At 41.7% G+C, this 24,622-nt stretch overlaps 2 pseudogenes across 1 annotated transcript; one reads left to right on the forward strand and one right to left on the reverse strand.

Annotated features, from left to right (window-relative positions):
• Positions 1-264: 264 nt before the first annotated feature.
• Positions 265-4,908, reverse strand: LOC143414748 (Ig kappa-b4 chain C region pseudogene; annotated as a pseudogene). The gene is made up of 3 exons (XR_013095446.1): positions 4,806-4,908; positions 1,434-1,541; positions 265-750 (listed from the first exon to the last, which is right to left on the reverse strand). The product of XR_013095446.1 is annotated as an Ig kappa-b4 chain C region pseudogene (transcript).
• A 4,360-nt stretch (positions 4,909-9,268) lies between these two features.
• LOC112436193 (histone H1 pseudogene) lies at positions 9,269-15,344 on the forward strand (annotated as a pseudogene).
• Positions 15,345-24,622: the final 9,278 nt, after the last annotated feature.

Here is a 24,622-nt window from a genome sequence, read left to right on the forward strand (position 1 = left end):
CTGGTACAGGTGAGCAACACCACCAACAACCTACCACACACATTTAAATAAACATAAAAATAACCTGAACAACTTTAAAACTCCTTTTTGCCAAAATGCAGATCTCCTTAATGGTTCTTTCAGCCTGTGTTTTATTTTACCAGTGTAAAATAAAGACATCATGTTAGAGTGCAGAGTTGGTCTGAATTCTTCTAAATGAAACATATATTCATCAAGTGCAGGTTTGTAGATTTGAATAAAATTAAATGTCTGATTCAACCAAAATTCACTTTGCAAAACATCTTTATTACCTAAAACATGAATGTTGTCATTATGAGAAAGAAAATAACAGTTTTAGTCTTTATTTGTTCTTAAAAAAGAAAGATGGAGAGACAGTTACAGAGTTGAGAATGAGAGCATTAAACCAGTATCAGGTTGAGTCAGGTCAGGACTGGGGACACTGGTCTCTCATCAGTGGCTCTGAGACCAGAGCCTGGCAGCCCTGGGTGGCCTCACAGGTCACAGAGCCCACCTTCATCCAGCGGTCTGCAGGGAGCCTCAGGGTGCTGCTCCAGCTGTAGAGGCCGTCGTTCTGCAGCACCACGGGGCTCCTGCTCTCCTCCCAGCTGATGCTGCCACTGCCATCCACCTTCCAGGACAGACTCCAGTCTGAGGGGAAGCCCTTGTTGGCCAGACATGTGATTGTTGCAGTCCCCTGCTGTAGCTCCTCACTGGAGGGGGGCAACACTGTCAGGACGGGACGGGCATCACCTAGGAGACACCAATCAGCTTAGAGCACAGGGAGCACACAGCTGTCAATCAAACCACAGACAGTCGGACACCTTTACTGTAAGAGCTGATTTTCTCCGTTAAGAAGTTTCTGTCAGGTGTTTTTTCTGCTCCACCAGTCATTCACTCACACATTGTTTCACTTCCCTTTAAGAAACCTCTCATGCATATCAGCACAGAGAGAATCATCACACAGTTTGAGCTGAAATATGTTCAAACTACACTGGAAATAAAAGAAGCAGATGTGGAAACATTTACAAAACAAGTTTAAAATCATCAATATTGTACATGACTCACATTAATATTAACTGGAAACAAATAAATAGAATAAATTAATTAATTCAGCGAAACGAAATCCACTTCCTGTATATCTAAAACAATTTTTAAAATTCACACAAACTCAAAGTAATTTCAAACAATACTTGAAAGTTTTTCTTCTTTATATTATTGTTAGATTTTTTTTCAGTTTAATTTGACTGAAATGTAGACATAATATTTTGACAGAGCAGATCTGAATTATCCTCCACGACACAAGAGGATGATAAAAAATTCCAGCATCAAACTTATTGTAAAGCTACGTGCTTTTCTCTTAAAATCAGAAGAGAAATTGTTAAATGCACTTTAATAAAAAGACAGTATTTGATAGTAAACCAGAATAAACTTACCTCCAACATCCAGTCTGGTTCCTCCACCGAACGTGTACCACAGTGATACAAACTCATTGAGGCGCCGTACAAAAACCTCTGACTGTAGAGAGACACGGCTCTCTGACTCTGAGACAAACAAACTCAACTAAATCATTCACTGTTTGCACAGCAGCCATGACTCAGCTGATATGACTTCTTCAAATACCATCATACAATGTTAGTTTAAATACAGTTCAATCCATGAGCTTTTGGACGATCACATTTTTTTGTCCTGTCCCGTTCGGCACTGAAGCAATCAGAATTATTGTCTGAAGGCCAAGAAAAATTCTCAACAGATTTATTTTCTCAAGTGAATCAGTGCCATACTGGTCCACTTGATTGATCTTCATTATTTTTTAATTTTTTTATTTTTTTAAATGATTACAATTGGAACAGATATAACCAGGGGATCGTAAAGAGAAAGACAGATAAGAGAAGTTTAAGAAAAGGAGAGGGAAAGAAAAACAGAGGGGAAGAGGGACAGTGAGAAAAGACAATGAAAACCCATGAGATCACCTGCTGGAAGAAAAAGAAGAAAACAAGCAAAAAGAGAACAACACAGTAGGGAGACCACAGCAACAACCTAGATAAGCATAAGTAAGAGTAAATAATAAAGACTGAATGCTACTGAGCAGCACAAAAGACCGACAGCAGACGATATGCTTAGAGGCAGCATCCAAGGAAGACGGTGAGTGTCTGTGCACACCTGTGTGCGTGAGTGCGCTTGTTTCCAAAAGGTTTCTCCATGTAACTATCTAATAGTAATTGTGGGGAGCCATAGCACTGCCCCCCAGGACATGGAGCAAGCACGGAGGACATCCAGGACCCAGACATCTAGATTCCCCCCAGAGCACAAGAGCCCAAGCAGGACCACTGGAGGGACAGCCGCCTCCCTCCTAGAAACAAGCTGGGGAGAGCCCCAGACGGGTGTGTGTGGGGGGGGCGGTGAGATGGAGTCTAAGACCCAACCAGACATATAAACATAGACAAAGCTCTTCATAAAACATGCCTCATCCACAGACATTCGTATAAACACTAAATCCTATGCCTGAGTGCTTTCTATCTAGCATTGAGACAAATGTTCAGCATTTTACTCTCACCAGTCAGAGTCTAAAATATTTGAAATTGTAGCCTTTTGTGTTTGTCACTGATCAATATCTGAGTAATATTATTCATAATTAGGCACTAACACACATGGTGTCTTGATGCACGCTCAATCATCCAGGTAAGTAAAACCCACAAGGTTGATTCTGTTCATCTGGACGCAGCGTTTTCAGGGGGAGAAACGTTTCGTCACTCATCCAGGTGACTTCTTCAGTCTCAGCTGACTGCAGGTTTCTCCAACCTTAGAAACAGGACATTTGCATAATGACTGAAACCAGCCCACTGAAGGAACAATGGGCTGGGAGGTCAGTTCCTTGATCATTAATATGCAAATTCTCATGACCATTAATGAACAGACACTGATCAATGGCCATGAGTAACACACATGGTCTGGTGCAAAGATTCAGTATAAGTTCTGACGATGTGCTGCTTATGTTTTTATGCTGTAATCTTTATAGTGTAGTACAGAGCACGATGAAGAAATGATGACTTTTCTTCGTGCAAATATTTACCAACTGTATTACCAGATTTTAAGTACGTCACAGAATAGCCTGCCCAATCCTCACAACCAAAGCTTGCTCAGCATAAGATGCACAATGTAAAACTTTAAAAAAATGCTTTTAAAAATAATCAACAAAACACAAATTGCTGATTTTATGAATAACTCAATGGATTAATTAAAAAGAGAAAGAGGAAAAAGAAGATGAAATTAAAGCAGACAGAAATACCAAATCACTGATTCTTGAACACAGAGTAAACCTTTTATAATGGACAAGGGCATTTCCATGATTTCCATAGAGAGGCACTTTGCATCAGCAGCACCATGCTCCAGTGCTCTGGGAGAGTTTATAGTCCTGAGAGTTGAACACTGGATGACTGACAGCTGTCCTTCATCACAACAGAAGCCACAGAAATCCTCCTCATCAAAAACATGACTTTGATCTGCGTCCTCATCTGGACTCTCCTCTGCTGCTGCTTCACAGGTAAAGTCCAGAGAATCAAACTCCTCTCCTCTATCAACATCTGTCCCTCTGAAATGAAGCCCACAAAACCATGAAGCTGCTTTATGTTTTTGTCTCTGTGTCCTCAGAGTCCAGAGGACAGATCACAGTGACTCAGCCTGGAGCAGTGAGCTCTGCTGTGGGAGGATCTGTGAGCATCAAGTGTACGACCAGTCAGGATGTTCGTGTTTGGAGCAACAACCATCTTTTAGCCTGGTACCAACAGAAAGATGGAGGAGTTCCTAAACGTCTCATTCACTCTGCTAGCAGTCGAGAATCAGGGATTCCAGCTCGTTTTACAGGCAGTGGATCAAACTCTGACTTCACTCTGACCATCAGTGGAGTCCAGGCTGAAGATGCAGCAGTTTATTACTGTCAGAGTCAGCACTACATTAACAGCCAGTATGTGTTCACACAGTGAAAAGCCATCATACAAAAATCAAGTGCAGAGACTGATACAGTTGACTGAGTACACACACTCAAAGAAATACACTGGCTTTCATATCTTAGTGAGGATATCTAATTGACATGATGCTTTTCCTAACTGCTTACTATAACCTTAACCATCAAAAGTGAATGCCTAACTATAACCTAACTGTAACCCTGACACTAAAACCACTTTTTGAGACTCAAATGCCTTTAAACTCGTTTGGGACGAGCGTTTTTCCCCATAAGTGACTGTTGTTCTCCACAGTATAGTGGCATGCCACACGTGTAACCCACATTACAAAAAAAATCAAAAAAACAAAAAACAAAACATGTGGGGAACCTCCTCCAGATGTCACTGTTGGTGTTTCTGGAGTCAACAAACATAGTGTGTATTATTTCATCAAAAGAAGTTAATTGGTCTCCATCACCCTCAGATTTACAACCAATCATGGGGTAGATGAAGGTATTGACGTGTTCTGTTACCAACAGAAAAATGGTGAAACTCCTAAAAAGCTAACTTATAATGCTGACACTTGAGCTTCATGACCTTTGACCTCACTCACACTTCACAGAGGTTTTAAGTTTCTTGGAACCTTATCCCAACTTCACATAAATAGGATTGTTAGAAAGGTGTAAAAGTACACAACACACACGATGATTGTGCTCACTATTATTGCGTTTTACTGACAGTTATGAACTCAAGGAACACAGTCTGTTCCAGTCCAGCTCTCCCCGTCCCCGCTCGACTCTGTCTTCACTATATAGAGAAACAGAAAGAGACAGCGTCATCAGTCAGTCGCCACCACCTGTGGCTCACCTGCCTCCCGGTACCGCCCCCTTGAGCTCACTGTACCACTCCTCCCCTGCAGATGAGCCAAGGACCACACCTCCGCCACAGAAGGCAAATCAAACATACCCATTTTGGCTCTCTCTGTTATGGACACAGATGTACAGATTTGTATATAGAGTAGCATGAAAGACTCAAATGTAAGCACTCAGTAAGGTGCAGAAAAGTGCTGAACAATCATAAATTCTAAACAATCAGTTGTTTGTTTCTGCTCATTAAATTCTGTAAGAATTAGAAATGTGAAGGTCCCAAGTTCAGTCTGAGGATTTTACCTCCAACAGCAGCTTTTATCCAGGTACATGTTCTTGAACTTAAAGTGTCCGTGATGATAACAGAGATTCTATCATGATGGGTTTTATTACTTAATTTTATTCATTTGAATAAAGCTGGAATTCAGTTGTGTAATTGTTTGTAATTCGTGATTAAAAAAACATCAATAGCAGTGAACAACGATGCTTGATCTGCCCCACTGTTACATGTCACATGGTTGTGATCATAGCTACAGAAAGAGGTGTTATAGGTATTGCTGTCAGAGATAACAGCCTCGTTTAAAAGATACTGATTGTGTCTGTTTGTGTTTTATAAGAAGTCCTTTGAAGCAAAGAGCAGTGACTGTACCTCCACATGTCTGAGCTCCTCACTCTCTGAGACTAAGCTCAGCTACTCTACAGGATGAACCTGTGACCTCGTTAATTCATATTTTTAATTAATCCAGATATATCCTTACTAAATATTATGATAAACATGTGAATCCATCAATGAACCATAAAACAAAACATTTAAATAATAGAAAAAATTTTGGAATAAGAATATTCTGAAGAACAAACTGATATATCTGCTCAATACTATGATGGATTGAATCATTCCTGATAAACAGCATCGTCAGACTGATCCAAGTTTGACACCTTCAATCAGTAGCTCTTCTGTGTTTTTTTTAAGTGCAGTACTGTACAAATGGCTGGTGAAATTCTCCAAAAGCTTTGCTGTTTTCAACATAATGTGTAATAACAACCTCATTATAATATATATTGTCATACCAACAGTTACCTGGGTTGCCACTCTGACCAAAGAACACGTGTTGTAAATTTAAGCATTTGCTTCAAACGTCATTAATTCATCATCTCATAGCATATGACTACTTTTCCCTCTGTGGATCAATCTTCTGACAGACGTTTTCCTAGAAATAACTCCATTACATAAGCAGTCTGATTTGTTGTACTTCTTTAAGTAATAAAGCTTTTTATGAATCTCAATAAAAATAAAAATATTTTCATTTATTCAATGCTTTCATTCAATGAAGGCAGATGTTTTTGTGTTATTTATTTTAAAGAACTCAACTATTCTTCATCCCAGATAATCTATAAATTCTTCCTCTTTTACCAACTCTGCGTCATTATAAATTAAACAACATAATATGTTTTCAATCAAAATAGCTTTCATTGGTCTGTGACCAAGTGTTCTGTGTTTAATTTATATTTCTTGATTATTGTTATTCATGGTTTTAGTTCTCTTGATGATGATTTGTTTTTCTTTTCAGAAGAGTGACCTTGTGTTAAGATGGACACTACGGATAATATTCATTACAGTTGATCATTTACTATTGACATTAATAAATGAATAAGCCGTTCTGTTAAACACTGAATGACTGATCATTCAGTTATGAGTCACCGATATAATTTCCTAAATTAGCTGTTGGGCTAACAAATTTATATATAAAAAAAGCATCAAATGAAAGTTATAAAAAATATTGATGATGTCACACTTTCTATTTCAATCTGTGATCTTATCTGACAGGATTCTGGAGAGGCTGGAGCTTTACCCAGCTGCCCCAGGGTAAGGGGCAGGTTACACATTAACTGTAACTGTAAACCATAAACTGCAAATTAAATTTTGATTAATTTTTAATATCAATTAATAGGAAACTAAGCAAAAACAGAAAAGACATCATTAATTCAGACAGAAAAAGCAGAAAGGATTTCATTGTGTGAGTCAGATGATTTCCATAGAGAGGCACTTTGCATCAGCAGCACCATGCTCCAGTGCTCTGGGAGAGTTTATAGTCCTGAGAGTTGAACACTGGATGACTGACAGCTGTCCTTCATCACAACAGAAGCCACAGAAATCCTCCTCATCAAAAACATGTGTTAGATTTGTATTGTTGATTGTCATTTATGCTTAGAAATATTTACTTATATATGCTTAGAGTTTTGTAATTAGTTGTAGATTGGTAGAGGTTTTGATCCTTGATAGTCTGCAAACTTTGTGTGTATTAGACAGCACTTTGGGAGCATGAGAGGTCATACCGTGTCTTATTGTTTTATGGTAGGATTAACGTAGTTGCGTCTGTTCTAGTCTAAGTGCTCTTTGTTTAGATGAACTGCAGGACTTCCTCACCGTGTTATCTAGGATGAACCATCTAGGGTGAGGGGGAGGCTACCCTCTTCCTGACCAAGGATGTTTGACCCTTTGATCAGCAGTACACACACACACACACACACACACACACACACACACACACACACACACACACACACACACACAGGCAAGGTACTCTTTGTGTATGTAGACGTCATATGTTAATGAACTTATGCATATTCATGTAACCTCAATAAAAGGACAGTGATACGGGAGAACGGACGAGACCAACTGGAGTCAAGCGGTTGTCCGGTTCTCTCCCGTGCACGAGTAACATGAAGAAGGTTGCCTACTTGTGTCTTGCTTGCAGTGTAATTATATTGTCTTAACGTTCCAGCGAATAGGTTCAAGCTACAAACCTATCATTAATTGGTCCTTCGATGCCGGAGCCCTGGAATCGCATTCACCGAGGGGAGGAGGGACACGCTGAAAGACTGACGTCAGCCAGGAAGTTCCTGTGGATTCGCTGTATGTCTTTTCTCCTCGATGAATGGCGATTGGCGGGATTCGAGGCTGATATTACACGCTAAGCAACACCGAGTAAGTTTAGAGTCCAACTCTATAACTGTACGTCTTCGCCGCTCAGTGGGGCGTTGTCCGTGGCCGCTTAGTGGGGCTAAAATTACGTCTTCGCCGCTCAGTGGGGCGTTGTCCGTGGCCGCTCAGTGGGGCTAAAATTCGCCGTCTAAGTGGGGCGATGTACAAGGCCGCTCAGTGGGGTTTTTTGTACAGAAGCATTAAGTCGCAGAGTTGCGCAGTTCGAACTTTTTTTGGTTCGCCGTCTTAGTGGGGCGAAATACAGACCGCTGTGTGGGGTACTGTAGTGAGTTCTCCACCACTCAGTGGGGTGTTGAGAAGTTCCGCGGGGTCCAGATTGTGCTGGACAGTAGGCCTATTTTGTGTTGTTGTCATTGTCGTCGTCGTTGTTGTTGTTGTTGTGTGTGCGGAGCAGAACATGTGGTCTGTGACACCGACTGTTGTTGTTATCATGGGTTTCTAAGCAACCAAGAGTGAGTCGGAGGGAGACAGACGTTTGTGCTGGACTTTGCTCCTGGCAGCACAAAGTATTTATGTAAAAAAAAGAGAGAGCGACGGCTCCACAGCTGCGTGGGTTCACGCGAGCGCGGTCACGCGGACCTGAGCCGTGCGGTTAATCGCAGGCTTATAAATGGAAGAGATTCAAATGTTAGAAGTTTTCAGAAAACACACCAGCCTTGGAGAGCTGTGGAGAAGGCCAGCCCACATCAGCAGCACTTAAGATATGCTCTGGTGAATGGCTTTCCCCCCACCCCTTGCTGACACAATGTTTATTCTTTAGCTTGCCCTGATCGACAGCAGCCTGTGTGCCAGACCATAGATTTAATTGAGGTGGATAGTTGTTAAAAGTAATCTACATTAAGCTTGTGGTTGCTTAAATTCAGTACAATGACATGTGAGGTGAAGTGATATAGATAAATATTTAAACTCATGAAGTGCATAGAGGCACTTGACCTGTGTGGAAGACGGTCATCTTATTATGAGCCATTGTTGAGATATAGAGCACATCTGTGAAAACAACTAATATGCTGAACCCTGTATGAAACATCTAAAAATACATGATGGAGAAGCTGTGTTGAATATGTAAGTGTAAGACTTTGCCACTGTGGGCAGAGCATGCAACTACTGTGTGATGTCGCGTTGCAGTTTTGTTTTTGTTTATTGAGCTGATGAGCAAGCTACACATTATCAGATCAAGAGCTGTCTGAGAACTACTCAAAGAGAGGGAAACAGAGAGTGTGCAGCGTTTCCATGAGCAGTTTTTCTGCACCTTGACTCGTGTGTGTGTGTAGCATCAGCATCATGTTTTTGTTTATTTGTTTTGTTGGATTAAAAATAATTAAATAAACTGGTGATCATGCTTATGGATCACCATGGCACATATCTCCATCCATATGGTTTATTTATGCAGATGTAAAAGTGAGTGTGAATGTGTCTGACATCACAGTGTTTTTGTGCGCTGTGCAAAAGTGATTGCCTCTGATTGTGAGTGAGAGCGGTGATTTTGCAGACCACCAGCTATTGTGAAGAAAAAAAAAAAGAGTGAAAAAGAGACAAATTACTACATTGTAGACGAAGAGAAATAATCATAGGAAAAAGGTTTTGTGTTGATCAGCCGAAAAACAACTACAATGTCATTTTCTGCTTTTAAGAAAGGATTGTTCACACAAACACAGACAGAGAGAGAGAGAGAGAGATGTGTGTTGATTAAGCAGTGATGATAATAATGAAATGTCTTAGTTTGTCACTTTCAGGTGAAAAGCAGACCTGTATCAATTTTCCACATGCAGCAGTCGGAAGAAAGTTATAGTTTAACATCATTGGAAACATGCAGGCCAAGTTTCTGGCTGACTTATTTAAAGCGCAATGTGTATGTGTCTCTCAACCTCACAAGCAAGCAAGCTCTCACCCCTCCCTGAAGACAAGGAATGCAGCTCCAAAGCAATAACATGATAAAGAGACAGCATCAAGTCCTGAGCAAAAAAGTCCCAACAAGCAGCAGCAATGTGGATAAACAGCAGCAGAAGAAGAAAGCAAACCCATCTTCCTGTCTGATTGGATGAATTCCACGGAAGGGCGAGCAAGATGGCGGCGTGAAGAAGAGTTTTTGTTTGAGTTCTCAGCACGAGACACTTATTTGACGTCTTTCTGGCTTTCGGGACTTTTTTGGAGATCAGCGCGCTAAGCTTGCTGGATCTGAGGCCAGGTTCTGCGGCGGCAGCATGTCGAAATGCTCAAAAAGGACTGAGTGACTCGGGCAAGCCACATGCGGCTAGCGACATGAAAGAAATGGACCCTTCATGATGCGTTCAACGTGCCAGCGCTGTGGTGGGAAAGGCTCCATCATAAACACGCCCTGCGCCGAGGTTCAGGCCAAGAAGAAGAAGACGATGACTTCCAAGCCCAAGAAGGTCGGCCTCAGCGTGGGCGAGCTGATTGTGAAAGCCGTGGCCGCTTCCAAGGAGCGCAACGGCCTGTCTGTGGCCGCTCTCAAGAAGGCTCTGGCTGCCGGAGGCTACGATGTGGACAAGAACAAGGCCCGTGTCAAGACCGCCATCAAGAGCCTGGTGGCGAAGGGCACTCTGGTGCAGACCAAGGGCACCAGGACCTCCGGATCCTTCAAGATGAACAAGGCTACTGAGAGCAAAGCCAAGAAGCCCGCCGCAGCCAAAGCCAAGAAACCGGCAGCAGCTGCTAAGAAGTCGCCCAAGAAGGCAGCAGCAGCACTTCAGCTACTAGACAGGACAAAGCTGAAGGAGAACTGCCGGGACTGTTGAAGAGGGAGAGGACAAAAGAGTGAGAGGACAACAGAGTGAGAAGACTAGGTGAGAACACATAGGAATTATTTAATGTGGGAAATCAAAATTTGGGTTAGCAAACCTGGGGAAAAGAAAACTGACTGCTTAAGTTGGAAAATTGAGACGGAGTCTGAAACATTGCGAAAATAGAAACATATACAAAATCACACACACACAAGCAGAACATGCATTAACCCTACTAACAATTCCAAACACAAAATGACTCATGAAGACTCATAGCACATTAGTTAAGAAATGATTAAATAATAGCAGAGAAATGTGTAGGAAAGGCAGCTTTAAGAACATGCTCTGCTGGAGATGCAGCTCCACAGACATGCATTAGACCTGCCTAATAACACAAACCCATGCAATGAAAATTAGCTTGTTATCTTTCATCAGTGTTACAATAGTGTCAATTTAGCAGACACTTGTTATCAAATACTGAATTTATCCTAAAGAAAAAAATTGACTCTACAAGTTGCAGGACAACAATTTAACTTTTGTGGGAAAAAAAAAAAAAAAAAAAAAAATCCTGGTTTGATAAATCAGTGATCAGACAATAAATTTAGTGTTAAAATGATAAATTGGGAGAAGCTTCCTGCTTGATTGAGGCAGCATAAGTAATTTACTGTATGAGGGAAATTGTCTTTTGTGATACTATTTTGAACATGCTTTTCTGTCGTCCTGTCAACTTAGTGGGTTAATAGCTGATATGCAAATTAGTTGATCGGTTTTAGATTAATGAAAGGTGACTGAATTCTAGTACGAGTGAATGAGATGTGTTGGAGTTTGTTGTGTGTTGAGTAGAGACTCTAAAACACTGAGTTTCCTGCTTTGATGTGCGAGTGAATCCTGTATTTAGATACACAACTCTGAATACGTCAGAACAGACTGTTTTGTGAAGTGCATGACAGCATGTCACATGTTTTATGATGAAGGGAAAAAGGAAAAATTGAATAAAATAGATCTGTGGCTTAAATGAGTGAAGAGCACAGACCGGGTGATTAAACTCATAGCTAATATGACATTAGGGTTATGTTGTGTGTTGTGCAGCTGATGGTTGATTTGGAGTGAATCTAGCTGATGATTTTTCTTTTGTTGTGAAGTTGAGCCTGCCGATTAGTATGATGGTATGATAAACCATGCTAATGGTATGATTTACCCTCCTGAGATGAGGAGCTTGTGTCATGACTTAACAAGGCCTTTTTATTTTGATACTTTCACAGTGCACTGAGAGTTTGGTTTGATAATCTCTGTTATTTTTTATTTTTCATTTTTGAACAAGCACTGATTTTTGCTTGTGAATTTCTTTTCTTTGAGCAGATCTGCAAGTCGGGAATTAAAAGCGTTACACGTCGTCAAGAAAATTGTTGCAAGTGAGTTTCTCCACATTTAAAATGGGTTCAGGAGGAAGCCACTTATTTGGGACAATTAGGAAATGAGAGTCCCCCCCCAAAAAGGATTCAACGAGGAAATCCAGTCTAAATTATTTTTCTTTTTGAAATAACGTCGTTTTGCTGAGCGTGGAAACGAATGCGATGATAATTTCCACAATTAGCAAAAGAAGGAACCACTGAGTGAATGAGTAAGAATTTTAAAATATCTGACTGACTGACTGAACATGATTGTGTGAAGCTAACCCCCACCTGACAAAGGTGCAGATGAACCCATGTGTTTCCTTTTACAGGAGCAGAAAGATGACAGCAACACTCGAGGTTGCATGATGATTTAACCTTTTAAATGCCATTTTCTGTGTCTGTGCATTTATCAGGTGTGTTATTCATAGGCTTGAGTTGCTCACAGAGATATCTGTGACAAAGTATGCATACGCCTGCGCAAGCGCTAATATTTGCATTTTCTTTTCTTACAGCATGCCAGTTCTTCATGTGAATTGATGATGCGATTTATACCAGGACAACTGGTTGATGCTTTTTCCTACTACAGGATTTCTGGGTTTATGTGTGAGGAAAACTGTGTTTACAGGTTATGAGTGGTGATGCTGTTGCATTGTGTTGATGGGAAAATGTGAAGGTTACTTTGATAATGTGAATAACATGTGTGAAATTTCCTGTGTTGAGAACTGGTGTTACTTCTTTCCACAGCTAGGGTTGACTTTATGGTGTTTTTATGGCACCTCTGGAACCTGTTGACCTGTGTCTGACCTCTGTCTGACTACAGTCAATGTGTATTGCTAATGTTAGTTTCTTTGAGAATGCTGTGGAAGATTCAGCTGAAACGGACAAGTGACATGAGTAAAACAAATAAGAGATACAGTGTTTCTGGGATAGTTTGATATGGGCTCATTAGCTGGCCACTTTTGAGCCCATAGTAATATATAAGTGGAGTGACTTTGCTTAAGAGCAGTCACCGATTACATTAATGTTGCCTGAGTACATGGGATGATCCATGTCTGAGGCGACTTATGAAAATAATTGTAGTTTACTGATTTGAGAAAACCTGCACATGACACTTGTCTTGCTGATGTTGAATGCTTATTACTCTTATGATACAATTGTTTACAGGTATGAAGTTTGATTTCACTTCCAGATTTTGCTTTCCAGGCCGTGATGGTGTGTATGCAGGCTCCTGGGAGAGCCAGGTGTTAAGCAAACTTAATATGCAACACACGCTAACATCTTTTATTGCAGGGTTACGGAGCTACTCCAGAGGAGATGCCCTGATGTTGCCTGGGACATGATCTAGCTACTCTTTTTCTTTAAGACAGGGATCCAGGTTTGGTGAGTTGACGCATGGGAATGTCCATGCGTCAAGAGGTGGAGTGCAAGGATTAACATTAAACAATGTTTACTATTATTGTTGCAGTGATTTGTGTGATTAGCCGTTTTATTTACAAATATTAAACCTATGCAAGTGGTGCATCCATGTTCAGATGAGGCTTTGATGGCCTATAAGTGAAGTTCACTGAACTAAAGAATGTGGTTTGATGATTGTTGACATGCTCTCCAAATAGAAGTTTTTCTTCTTAGCAAGGAAATACAGGTGCAGCAGTAATCTCCTGAGAAATCTTCAGAGGCCCAGTGAGAAGCGTGAACCATTCCAGGCATAGCTGACAGCCAGGCAGTGGTTGAGGTCAAAGGTCAAGCTGGTTGGGGCCCATCATGAGATCAGACCTTGGAGCCACAGCAAGGACCATGAAACTGCCTGCAAAATAGAGGAGAGGATCGTCCACAAGATGGGAGCTGAGGCCAGGAGAGAGGCTTCAGGAGGATCAGAGATCATCTTCAGCACAGCAGACATCACACAGAGAGCTGTGCTACTGAGTTTCCAGGAGATTTTAAATAAAATGAAAGATTCAATATTGACGCTGAGGAAGACGACTAAGGTGTACGACGTGCTCTGCCTTAAACCTTCAGCAGCGTTGGAACATGAAAACTCGTGGGATGAGGGGAGCGTGCCAAGCTCCATCGACAGCGCAGAAGGAGTTCGAGGATGACATCATGATTCTGTGAAAGCACAGGAACCAGAAGCTATGGTGGTGATGACAGCAGTTTCCTATGAACATCACCTAATGCTGTGCCACTATACTGTGCATACGATGACACTCTGAAGGCTGCTGGGATCATAACAGCAGTAAGATGACGGAACCCAGCACCCTTTCCACAGAGAGCTTTTTCTGCAGAGCGTGGACAATTAAGGAGTCATAAATATCCCCCTCACAAGACGAAGGTCTGAAGTCAGGTGATGGGGGCTGGTAAGAGGCCATAAAACTAGAGTGCTGAGAGGTCTGCAGCTTGGAAATAGCTGAGACCCATGTTGACGAACCACAAAACCAACTAGTATGTTTGAATGTCTATTCTACATACATTTGGACTCTGGTCCTATGGACAGTGATGGAAACAACTGGAAGAGACATTCATGACGCCCTGCAGAGCTTAAACCACTCTGCAGAGAGACATGTGATGTGCACACCCGGAGGAAGCACCACCAAGCTGAGATGTTTTTGAAAATGTTACTTTCTTAGTTTCACTATTAAATTAACAATTTCTTTGGTTGCTCGTAAGATGCAGTTTGCCATGAGATGAGCTCAATGAATGGGGTAACTGCTAATACATTTATTAAACTGTGTACCTTTCAGTAATTTAGGGTGATTTGACATATGCTGAGTATAAAAAGGTTTGCATTGAAACTGTCAGACATGAGGTATTCATACCTGGGAACTTTTCAAGCATAAAGGTCAAAAAGGGGGGAAATGTTAGATTTGTATTGTTGATTGTCATTTATGCTTAGAAATATTTACTTATATATGCTTAGAGTTTTGTAATTAGTTGTAGATTGGTAGAGGTTTTGATCCTTGATAGTCTGCAAACTTTGTGTGTATTAGACAGCACTTTGGGAGCATGAGAGGTCATACCGTGTCTTATTGTTTTATGGTAGGATTAACGTAGCTACGTCTGTTCTAGTCTAAGTGCTCTTTGTTTAGATGAACTGCAGGACTTCCTCACCGTGTTATCTAGGATGAACCATCTAGGGTGAGGGGGAGTCTACCCTCTTCCTGACCAAGGATGTTTGACCCTTTGATCAGCAGTACACACACACACACACACACACACACACACACACACACACACAGGCAAGGTACTCTTTGTTTGTATGTAGACGTCGTATGTTAATGAACCTATGCATATTCATGTAACCTCAATAAAAGGACAGTGTATGGGAGAACGGACGAGAGCTACTGGGGTCAAGCGAAGGAACGGTGCCTGTCCGGTTCTCTCCCGTGCACGAGTACCATGAAGAAGTTTGCCTACTTGTGTCTTGCTTGCAGTGTAATTATATTGTCTTAACGTTCCAGCGAATAGGTTCAAGCTACAAACCTATCAAAGGGAATCCTAGGGAGGGAGGCAGTCAGGCAGGATGACAGGCAGGCCACAGGCTTCCACGCCGAATGCTGGTCACACTGGGAGGAGACCTACAGACTGGCGAGGAGAAGCCGTCAGAGCTGGCTGAAGTAGTCCTCCGGTGATTGCCTCAGATAAGATGCAGGTGATTTGGAGGCAGCCCAGCCCGAGACTGTAGAGAGACACGGCTCTCTGACTCTGAAACAAACAAACTCAACAAATCATTCACTCCCTGTGTAATTCTGACAGCTGATGAATCATTCTTTAGTAAAATTACACAGCCTTTATTTTAATTTTTCCGTATTGTTTACTAATTTTAATCCTACGTATAAAAAATGTTAACACGTGCAATATTGTAAAAAAAAAAAACAAAAAACCTGATCCATCGATCAACCATATGACAAAAGTAAGTAAGTCAGATTTTATTTATGTGGCACCTTTCAAGACAAGGATCACAAAGTGCTTCACAACAAAATAACAGAGCATTAAAGAACAAAGTTTACTAAATTCAAGTCTAATAACATGACATTTGGTTGCGTCTGCGTCCACAGATCTCAGACTCAGAGGGAGAGAGTTCCAGAGTCTGGGGTCACTGTGGTAAAAGCTCTGTCTCCTTTAGTTTTCAGCCTCGTACGATGTACAGTAAGCAGACCCTGATCACAAGAGCTCAGGGACCTGCTGTGGCTGTATGGCTGAAACAGTTTAATGATGTAAGCTGCTGCTTGCCCAGGAAGAACTCATGAAGACAGAGTCCACTTCAAGAGTCTGATTTTGAGTTCAACAGGGAGCCTGTGCAGCTGGATGAACAACACTGTGGACATTGGAGCGACTTTATTCTTACAGAAGTGAACAATTAATTACAGTGATGAAATAAATGAATAACAATTTCCAGTTCAGGGGATGACATAACGGTCCTTAACTTAGCAATTTAAGGGAAGAAACAAGACAGAACGAGAGATTTGAGATTTTAAACTAAATCAATGCAGAGTCAAGAGTTACCCCAAGAGTCCAGACTAGTGATGGTAAGTTTGATTCTTTTTACTGAATCGAGCTTGAATGAGTCACTCACCAAAATGAATCGGGTTTTTTGAGTCACTGAGTCAGTTGCCCAGAGAGTGCAAAAAATGTACATTTTCACTCAAACTTAATTTGTTTCTCTTTTCATGTAAATCCTACTGCTAAGATGAGTGACTGGAAAAGAAAAACAACTATTTTTATAGAGCAAAAAAGAGCAAAAAAAATTAAGATTTCTAAAGGGAACATTTATTTTATTTATTTTTATTTTATTTTATTAGTATTTTCCTCAAATGTGTCAAATAGCTATGGAGAGCATCCTCACACAGAACATCACATCCTGGTTTGGGAACAGCTGTGTGAAGGACCAAAAAGCTCTCCAGAGAGTGATCCGTACAGCAGAACGCTGCTGCAGGATTGCTCTCCCCTCGCTTCAGGACACCTACACCAGGAGATGCCAGACTAGAGCAGCACAGATACTGAAGGACCCGTCCCATCCTGGCAACAAACTGTTCCAACTTCTGCAATCTGGAAGAAGGTTCTGCATCATCCAGGCAAGGCCAGAGAGACTCAATAGGAGCTTCTATCCCTAAGCCATCCGGGCCCTAAACCATAACTGGCTGTTGTTTTTTTCCCCACAATTTTAATTATAAGCTAGATATATTTCTACTAATGAAATTAGTTTGCAAACAGCAACAGGGATGAGTCAGTGAGTCAGTTGGGGTTGTGAATCATGATTCACGAGGCAGTAAAGTGATTCTCGAGTATTGAACGATTCGTTCATGATTCGCACATCACTAGTCCAGACAGACGATTTAAATGTGATTAAATGGTGCAAAGGACTTTCATTTCACTGGGCACAAATCTGTCCAGGTTAAGTTAAGTTCAACCCCAAACCATTCTTCAAAAAATACTTATATTCAATAACATGTGAGCTGATAGATCCAAGTCCCTGTGTGAGTCAGTCAGTTCATTTCCATAGAGAGGCACTTTGCATCAGCAGCACCATGCTCCAGTGCTCTGGGAGAGTTTATAGTCCTGAGAGTTGAACACTGGATGACTGACAGCTGTCCTTCATCACAACAGAAGCCACAGAAATCCTCCTCATCAAAAACATGACTTTGATCTGCGTCCTCATCTGGACTCTCCTCTGCTGCTGCTTCACAGGTAAAGTCCAGAGAATCAAACTCCTCTCCTCTATCAACATCTGTCCCTCTGAAATGAAGCCCACAAAACCATGAAGCTGCTTTATGTTTTTGTCTCTGTATCCTCAGAGTCCAGAGGACAGATCACAGTGACTCAGCCTGGAGCAGTGAGCTCTGCTGTGGGAGGATCTGTGAGCATCAAGTGTACGACCAGTCAGGATGTTTATAACTCCAACTGTTTAGCCTGGTACCAACAGAAAGATGGAGGAGTTCCTAAACGTCTCATTTACTTGTCTAGCACTCGAGATTCAGGGACTTAAGCTCGTTTTACAGGCAGTGGATCAAACTCTGACTTCACTCTTCACTCTGAGATTGAGAGACCAGTGTCAGACTGTTAGAACTGCTTTAAAATTCATATGAGCTGTTCGCACTAAAGTAAAAACCACCATCACTTCATGCGGATACCCCTTTGGCACCAGCTGTGGTCTCAAGGCTGGAGCTGAACAACAACACCCTGATAACGACTGTGTTTAGACTGTTCTTCCCATTCCATGCAAGGCCACCTGGGTTGGCTGGAAGACTGTTTACTTAGCCTGGCAGGGTGAAGGACACTGTCTCAGCTGAACTCTGGACACACACACACATACAGACACAGACATATGTACACATGCAGATATACACTCATCCCCCTTCCAAACGCCTTTGATGTTTATTCCCCTCCGATGCTGACGGTGGATCAAGGAGACCAGCGCTTATGCTGCAGGCCCAGATGTGCTGTCTACACTGGCTGTCTCTCCCCCTTTACCCTCCCCTGTTGCTTGTCATGTGTTTCTTTGGTGTATTAAGAGTTTTTTCATGTGCAGAGGTGTTTTTTTCTGTTTTCAAACTGATCTCCCTGTTGGAGCTCAGTCTGGGGGGAGTTATTTTTTTCTCCTTATCTTTCCTCATGTGGTGCATTTTCCATGTTATACCTCTCTGACCTGTCTTCCCCATGTGATGTTTTTGGGTAATGTATGTATGGTCGGAGGGTAAGACGGCGCTGCCATTGCGTGCAATACGTCAGCAGCCTTAACATGAAATTTCCCCTTGTGGGACTAATAAAGGTATCTTATCTTATCTTACGTTTTAACTGTCATGGTCCAGGTGAGTGCGGGGTTTTTCCACTCTGCTGGGCTCCACCTTCAGGCGGAGACTCCCATCAGCCTTCAAACCTGACTGCAATCAAGTCACCAGCATTTAAGACCAGCACTCACAACAGACCTCTGCCAGATCTTCAGCTAACCCACGTTAGTTCTAGGCCGCCAAGCTCTTGAGAGTTTCCCTAACATCTGCATTTCTACTCAGTGTTTTCTCCCTGTCTTAGTACCTGCCTGGCTGTCACGCTTTACAAACAGGAGAGATGCATCTCTGTCTGGACACTGGGTTTCTGCTATCAGGTTGCACTCCCTTCATCGTGGCTCTTCATCTGCCTCCCTGCCAGGGCCGTTGCTCCAAGTATATTCCGGACTCTCTCCCCACCACTCCTCACCCGGACCCCCTAGACACTCTCCTTGCGCGACGCCTGCCCCTGCAATGCATAAGCCATAACCATCATAGTTTAATCAAATGGCTGTGATTCACTAGACTGCCACTGACTGGCTGTCTCTTCTCATTATAGTGACTCTGTGTAACTCCACCCAGGCCGCTGCCCCTTTTTCCCTCCCCAGGATCTGTACTTAAACTCTTGCATCTAGTCATAGCACACTGTCTGAGTTTCATGTTTCATAGTTCACAGTTCGTAGCCTTTATAGTTCCTGCATTGTAATTAAACTAGGCACTGTAAATAAAGCACTGTTTTTCCTACCTCTGTGTCTGCGTTTGAGTCCACACACACCGCCTGGCCCTCTCGGCCGTAACATTAACGCTTTTTATTTTGTTCCATTTAATCTAAACAAGCCCCTAAAAAAAGTCAGTGATCACTGTCGGCCTCTTTCGGTTTTTATCATCACAATTCATTTTAAAGCTCAGTTTTTTAAACCTTATAATGTAACTACAGCCCAGCCCATGCAGCAGTATATTATAATAATGCATAGTTCCCATTATTTCTGTAAAGTTATTTATTTCATATTCTGTATAGTTTTTCATATTTATATCCTGTTCATAGCCTGTACATACTTATAGTTATAGAATATTCACAACATACTTCATACCGTGTACATTATAACATACCATAATAGACCCATTTCTGTAATATACTCACATAATTATATTATTGCTAATATATATTGTAATATATCTATATCATGGCTAAAGCACTTCTGGATGGATGCAAACTGCATTTCGTTGCCCTGTACATGTGCATGTGCAATGACAATAAAGTTGAATTCTATTCTATTCTAACCTTATATTGCAGTTGATCTCCTCAATGAAGTCTGGTCCGTTAACAGCATCCTGCCATGCAGTTACATTTGTTCCTAACCATCGGGAACCCTCATCGAGTGAAAAAAGTTCATCCTCCAGCTTCACTGTGTTTATATTATGCTAACCATAGCTGTGTAGCTAGCCCAACTTCAGTAACCCTACAAACGCCACTGTTGTTTAGTTTTCTGTCTTCATTTATGTCAGAAGTGATAGCAAAGCTGTATGTTTTAATTTTTCTGTGTCAGTTAAGCTGCCAGAGTTTTAGCTTCATGACCCTCCTTCACGGTTTGTGCACGTCTAAACTCAGTTTACTCTTCATGGCATTTCGGCCGACAACACAAAATACTTGCTGGATCTACTGTCCACCCACCATGTGATGACCCTCCTCCGAGATCCCCCCCTATCAAAGGGAAATACACCGCTCTGAAGGCGCTGCTGCTGCAGCACTACTCCCCTTCCGATGCAGAGCGGGCTGAGAAACTCCTCTCAGGGGGGCAGGGATAGCTCAGTAGGTAGAGTGGCGGCCCCATGATCGGAAGGTTGGGGGTTCGATTCCCCTGAACAGCTACCCTGAGGTACCCCTGAGCAAGGTACCGTCCCCACACACTGCTCCCCGGGCGCCCAATGGCTGCCCACTGCTTCACTGAGTGAATGGGTTAAATGCAGAGAGGGATTTTCCCCACGGGGACCAATAAAGTACACTTTCTTCTTCTTCTTCTCTCTCTCTCTGGCCTGGGTGATGGTACCGCTCTCGAACTCATGGAGAGCACGCTGTCCTTGCTAGGAACGGATGACGGCGGATTCCTCTTCACTCACGTCTTCCTTGAGCTGGCCTTGACAACTCCCTGCTGCTGGGTGCAAAGGATTCCCAGTCACTTGCAGAAGAAGTGAATCGCATTCTCCTGGCTACCAGGAGCTTTGGCATCGAGACGATAATTCCCGACTCACCGACGGCAACTCCCGCGCCCCCACTGATTCTCCCAGGGGCCTCCAACTCATTGATAGTGGCTGGGATTGCGTTGTCATCGAAAAGGGTTGTGTTTTTACCATCAGCGTGACAGCGCTTTGCCGCCTTTGCAGTTTTAAGGCCCAGGGAAATGAGCCCGCCTGTGCTCTGTAGCGGCCGTGACTGCTGGCGATAAGGAAAGGCTGCACTTCATAGAGGACTCATGCTCGGGGAGACGTTTTCTGGTTGACTCCGGCTCCCAGAGAGCCTCGGGAACGCTCGTGTCATCTTTGCATACCTCCACAATGGTATATTATTTAATCTTAAGAAAAAAAAATGGAGATTTCTCACGTACCACCAGAGAGAGCCCAAGTACCACTTGTGGTATGTGAACCACAGTTTGAGAAAGACTGCTTTAGATCATGCACAGAACCAGTTAAAATGATTATACTGCTGAGCATTACACACTACATCACAAAACAGAAAATAACATGTTCAGGACATGAAAGTCGAGTCTTTCCAGTCTCACAGGTTGTCCTGTTATTCTACAAAACATTTTAACAAGTGATATCTGCGCTGTGGTCATGTTTAACTTTTCCAACCTGTGGTCAGCATCGTGCATCAATGTGAATCACTGCAAGGTTTTTTGTGCTGAGTGAGTTTTTCAAAACTCTAAAATAACTTTTACAAATTGTTCCTTTTCTTTGATTTTTTTTAAATGTCTTTCACTTTTGAGGCCATGTTTGCATGCACAGATGTAGTTTGAAAAACATTGACTTTTCTATTTATTCTGGCCTATTTTTTACATGTGAACAGCACTTTAATTTGTTGACAGGTCATTTTCTAACTTCTTTCAGGTTGAAGATTCTCAGAAACTCTGTTCATGTGTTTGTGAGTAGATAAGTACAGTATTTCTTTTCTATTTTTTTATGTGAACAAACTCAGATTGTGTCTTACAAGGACAAATGTGTGTGCTTTTATCTTCAGGCAACACTGTCTTATAGTTAGCATATAGTTTTTTTTTTTTTGACATTTTTGGCATTTTTCCCATCATTGGATAGTAAAACAGTGAAGACAGACAGGAAAGTGGGAAAGACACACAGTAAAGGGCCACAGGTTAGACTCAAATCCAGGCTGCTGACCCCTCCCATGTGGCATGTGGTCACCTGCTCACCCACTGAGCTAAACTGGCACCCTGCACATTCCTGATTGGCCAACACTTGGATTGGGGTGAGGAAATCTCCTTTCCAAGAAAATCATTCTTTTGAAACAAATTACAGTGGACATTGTGAAAAACTGATTAACTGATAAACAGCATCAACTATTTGAGCCAAGTAGCTGTTGTATTCAGTCAGATCATTTCCATAGAGGCACTTTGCATCAGCAGCACCATGCTCCAGTGCTCTGGGAGAGTTTATAGTCCTGAGAGTTGAACACTGGATGACTGACAGCTGTCCTTCATCACAACAGAAGGCACAGAAATCCTCCTCATCAAAAACATGACTTTGATCTGCGTCCTCATCTGGACTCTCCTCTGCTGCTGCTTCACAGGTAAAGTCCAGAGAATCAAACTCCTCTCCTCTATCAACATCTGTCCCTCTGAAATGAAGCCCACAAAACCATGAAGCTGCTTTATGTTTTTGTCTCTGTGTCCTCAGAGTCCAGAGGACAATATACAGTGACTCAGCCTGGAGCAGTGAGCTCTGCTGTGGGAGGATCTGTGAGCATCAAGTGTACGACCAGTCAGAATGTTAATAGTAATTGGTTATCCTGGTACCAACAGAAAGATGGAGGAGTTCCTAAACTGCTCATTTACCATATTAGCACTCGATATTCAGGGATTCCAGCTCGTTTTACAGGCAGTGGATCAAACTCTGACTTCACTCTGACCATCAGTGGAGTCCAGGCTGAAGATGCAGCAGTTTATTACTGTCAGAGTGGTCACTATCCTAACAGCCAGCTTGTGTTCACACAGTGAAAAACAGTCGTACAAAAACCTCCCTCAGTCAGACTGAACAGAAACTGAAGTGACTGCTGCAGCTGGAAGATACTGCAGAGACTGATACAGTTCACTGAGGACACACACACACACACACACACACACACACACACACACACACACACACAGTGAAAATGTCATTGTTGCTAAAGGAAAAAAAAGTTCGAAATATATCAATTTTTTGAAACCCAGTTGATAAAAAACATTATCACAAAAAATCATTTATGACCTTTGACCTCTGCTTCATACCAGCTCAAATAAATCTCAATTTCTAAATATCGATCATTATCAAAAATCATATTTCTGTAAGAAAAAAAATCTAACACTAAATGAAGTCAGCAAAAGTCAGTGAGTCATAATTATCTGCACAATTTAGCAAATACTTCAAATAGAAACTTTAAGTCCAAATCAGTCAAATGATCAAATTTCCATCTTTTCTTTCTCAGGTTTTTAGATTTTCTCTTTTTTGCTCTTCAACACTGCCATGGTCCAAAGACCTGTTGACTTCCTATTCATGTTTTTGATTATTAATATGATTCGTTTCATTTATTTTCTGTTTTCCAGTCGCATTTCTTCATCCCTCTGTTCCTTATGTTCTGCCAACCCGTGTCTCAGAGCTATTCTCTGGTTCCCTGTTTTATTTGGATTCTGCGTTCTGTGTGAGTGTATTCGTCATGTCTGATGAGGTTCAGCTGTGTCTGCCTTCTGTGGTGTATTCCCTCGTTACCCTCTGTGTATATTAGTATGTGTTCTAATAATAGCACTGACACATGTTCACATTCCTCAAATTGAGTTATTAATATTTAAACAGGTTATAGTCAAAGGTCAGCTGCCAATCTCAGAGTTAACCAACTCTGACTTTAAACTGAGGAGTTAAAACTGCTTTGTTCCTGAAAGCAGTTGAACAAATTGAGTTGAGCTGGAATCTTGAGCTCTCAGTTTGAGAACAGATGAAGGTAAATTTATTGAACTGTTTACCTCGACTTAAGCACATACCTGTGTACTGAACAGCCCTCGTCAGTGGATCCCAACACCAGTATTTGACAGTAACAGGTGAGCCTCAACTTTAATTGGTAAAGAGACACCATGAGAACTGACATTACAATACTTTTATTTTACAAAAGTCAGCGTCTTTCAGTTCAAAGTTTGTTAGGCAGCTATTGCACATTTAAAACAACAACACAAACACAACGCAGCAACAAGAAACTATGCAGTATATTATAACCGAATACTTAAACATGACTGCACAACAACCTTTCAAAAGAACATTTGTAGATGAATTGTTATTTTCCTTCCAATACTTGAAGCATTTTCTGAGCATCACTTTAGGTGCATGGCTTGTTGCATGCATACCCCACCTGTCTTAATGGGACTATAAATACAACTATATACAGTCACATTTGTAAAAACAAAAAACTTTTATACTAAACACTTTTAAAATGTACAAATTTGAAGAAGCCCAGGAGCAATCCCATTTCAGAACACTTAGAATAACACAACTTCATCCCAAAAGGCCACAGGTTTTAACCACAGCTTTCCAGCATCAGTTCATGTAAATGCAGCTACAGCTTTCCAAATCCCAGGAATCCTTTTAATGCAGTGTTCATAAGATCTTTAAATTGATCCTCGTATGCAACACGTCTCGGAAGATACAGGGATAAGCTGCACATCGAT

The sequence above is a fragment of the Maylandia zebra genome, linkage group LG22 (assembly GCF_041146795.1).
Source record: "Maylandia zebra isolate NMK-2024a linkage group LG22, Mzebra_GT3a, whole genome shotgun sequence".
Classification (NCBI taxonomy): domain Eukaryota; kingdom Metazoa; phylum Chordata; class Actinopteri; order Cichliformes; family Cichlidae; genus Maylandia; species Maylandia zebra.